This window comes from Elephantulus edwardii, unplaced genomic scaffold (genome assembly GCF_000299155.1).
Source record: "Elephantulus edwardii isolate Elephantulus edwardi_28Jun2011 unplaced genomic scaffold, EleEdw1.0 scaffold00138, whole genome shotgun sequence".
In the NCBI taxonomy this organism is placed as follows: Eukaryota; Metazoa; Chordata; class Mammalia; order Macroscelidea; family Macroscelididae; genus Elephantulus; species Elephantulus edwardii.
In genome coordinates this window covers 1,215,978-1,218,811 of record NW_006399888.1, presented here as the reverse complement: position 1 = coordinate 1,218,811, position 2,834 = coordinate 1,215,978, and the positions used below count along the sequence as shown (strand labels likewise).

Sequence of the window (2,834 nt, the reverse complement as noted above, 5' to 3'; positions counted from 1 at the left end):
GACACCAAGCATTACACATTAAGCAGATGGCTTGGCAAGGATAACATATTATTCAACTCTGCCTCCTAATCCTATGCCTCTCATTCCACTTGACACAATAGCCAGAACATTTAGGGACCCATAGAAATAGGACCACAGAGAAATTTGGAAATCCTGTAGGCAGCACAATACTCAACTCTAGCATGAAGAAGGTAGAGTATTCATTACCTGCCTCCCCTCCAAAAAAACCCCTCCTAAGACAAGGGGCTCAGTCTCTCCAGGGAGGAATGTTAGAACCAACAAGATAGGGGCAGCAGGAAAGGGCATCCCATCTGGGGCCTCTCATGGAGCTGGCCACTGTGTGAGGGTCCAGAGTCCTCCCCATGTGGGTACCATTCAGGTTGTTCTGTGATCTATCACCTTCTCCTAAGGATGCACCTTGACTTATCTCTACACTTGCACACTGAAGAATACAACATCTTGATTAACTTGCTGAAGGATTGCTATTGAAATCACAGCATCCTGAAATTTTTTTTTGGTCACTGCAATGATCTTGATTGGCAGCTGAGAAAATGCCTGAAGAATGAGTATGTGGAAAAAAGGATCAAGAGCAGAGAGTATGGTGATGTGATGAGGAGACTCTTTAGTCTTCCAGATGAGTCAGGAAAATGAGTTCTGTTTTCATTGGGTGGTTCTGCCTGAAAGAAGACCCAAAGACTTTTGATGGATGGTCAAAAGAGTCTGTTTTCCTTGGTCATGATCCTTTGACTGCCCAAGTCTGATCCACTTCCATACTAGAAGAAATGGGGGATGTCAGAATTCTGAGTATTGTTGAGTGGAGCCTTTAGGAGTCTCTTTTTCCAAGACGCCTGACTTTGATATGCTCTCTTCCCTTTGCCTAGAACCAACTGGCATCAAATAACTTGCTTCCCTCAATAAAATAACATTTTAATTGTAAAAAAAAAGGAGGAGGAAGAAGTTTATGCCTTAATAAAACAAAAGTCCATCAGAACCAGGAAGCAGAGAGTGACATGCATGGAATTCGTGTTTTAGGCACATAAATGACTTCAGAGAACATTAGACTTGAATAAGAACCACCCACTAAGCTTTGAACTCTCTGGGACAAAGTCTTATTGGCCCTGACTTCAGCCATTCAGAAGCCATAATATGACCTCACCTCAGTGGCATGCTGGGAGGAAGGCTTATCCCTTTAGGGACTTACCTATCCTTTTATTTTAATTTTTTAAATTATGATTTTGTGTGTGTGTACCGTCAAATCGCTTCTGACTGGTACAGGAGGAGATTGCCCCTCCTCCTCCAGCAGAGCATCTGGTGGATTCAAACCGCATACCTCTGGGACTGCAGTGCAACTTCTTGTCACTAGGCCACCAGAACTCCCTGGACTATCCCTAATAAATCTATCTTTCCTTTCTTTTTTTTTTTTTTAAATCAGCCTTTGAGAACTCTATGGAGTACAGTTCTTTGTTGCCATGAAAGAGGGTGTTGTGAGCTGGATTCGCCTCCATAGGCAATGGATATTGTTAGAGAGTATCCGTCTAAGTAGTACATTACGGAGGATCGGGTCTCAAACGCCAGAGTGCGCCTTGATTCACCCAAGATGCAGCTAAAAAGTTTGCGTGAAGTTCTGCTGGAGTCGGTGTGTATGTGTGCTTTGGAGCTGGAGAGAATGGAAACAACTTTGGAAGACTAATTTGCCCACAGTCTACTGGCCTCACACAGCGAAATAAGTTAGGGGCCTCCGTAGCTCTTCACAGGTGGCGATTTCGGCCCCATTGAAAAGAAATTCGTCCTCTGCTGCCCACTCTATCTCTCCCCTCGTCACACAGGAAGAGGGAGCCCTGCTCTCTCGGTATCTACCTATCTGCACTTGGTAATTTGTTCACCGTGGGCAGAAGCGGAGGGTAGGATGGGGCGGGGGCGGTGGAGCTGTGGCCGTGACCCCAGAAAACCCGAGAACCACGCCTTTAGATCCCCCGCTTGGTGGAGACACCCACATCCCACTCCAAGGAGCTAAGCATCCTGCTGCCATAGCAACCGCCTCCATGGAGATCCAGAGCAGAGGCTGCGTCCCCCGAGGGCGCCCGCACAGTCTCGCCCAATCCCCACCCCGCGTGCTTTCATTGTTCTGACGCTTATCCAGAGCTCAAAGGACGCGTTCCATGTCCGCACGCGAGAGCTTTTTCCAAGTTAGGTGAGGAAAGAGAGAAACTCAGGCGTCACTGAGAGGGGAGAAGGTAGGGTTCTGCAGCCCTCGCCTGCAGAGGACCTACTCATGCTGGTGTCAGTTGTCCATAAGGGCGTGGGAGCACCGGGATAAAGCCGATCTTGCCGTGGGGCTGGCTTTTCGCTTGATTGCCCAAGGGGTCAGGATACAAGGAAGGTTCCTGCCAGGTTAAGGCCAGACTCATGGGTGGGCGGTAGAGGGCGTGGCCGACCGCCGACACGCCCCCTTCCTGTGCTTCCTTCAGCCCCGCCCCAGCCCCAGGCCAGGTCGAGGAGAGCCGGCTGTTCTCTACGCAAGAACACGCTGGGCTCTGGTTGGCTCCGGCTCTTAAAGCGCAGTCGCGGAGCTCTCTGCACGTGACGCTAGAGGCAAGCCGCCAGTTGGCGGTTCCCTGGCGCCTGTTGATTGGTCGACAGGGGCCCTCGCCCCACCTCCTCGGGCCGACCAATGGGCGGTGGCGGAGGCGTGCCCGCGAGGAGGGCGGTGAGGCGCGCGGTTGCCGCCTTCTGCTTTTCGTTGGGCCCGGTAACGCTGTCGCCGCTCCACTGCCGCCGCCGCCGCTGTCCTCACCCAGCCCGACCCCGGGGTGCTCCCCGCTCGGTGAGGTTGA

General features: G+C 51.1%; 1 pseudogene; it reads left to right on the top strand.

Moving 5' to 3' along the window:
• Positions 1–411: 411 nt before the first annotated feature.
• On the top strand, positions 412–651 carry LOC102875299 (annotated as a pseudogene).
• Positions 652–2,834: the final 2,183 nt, after the last annotated feature.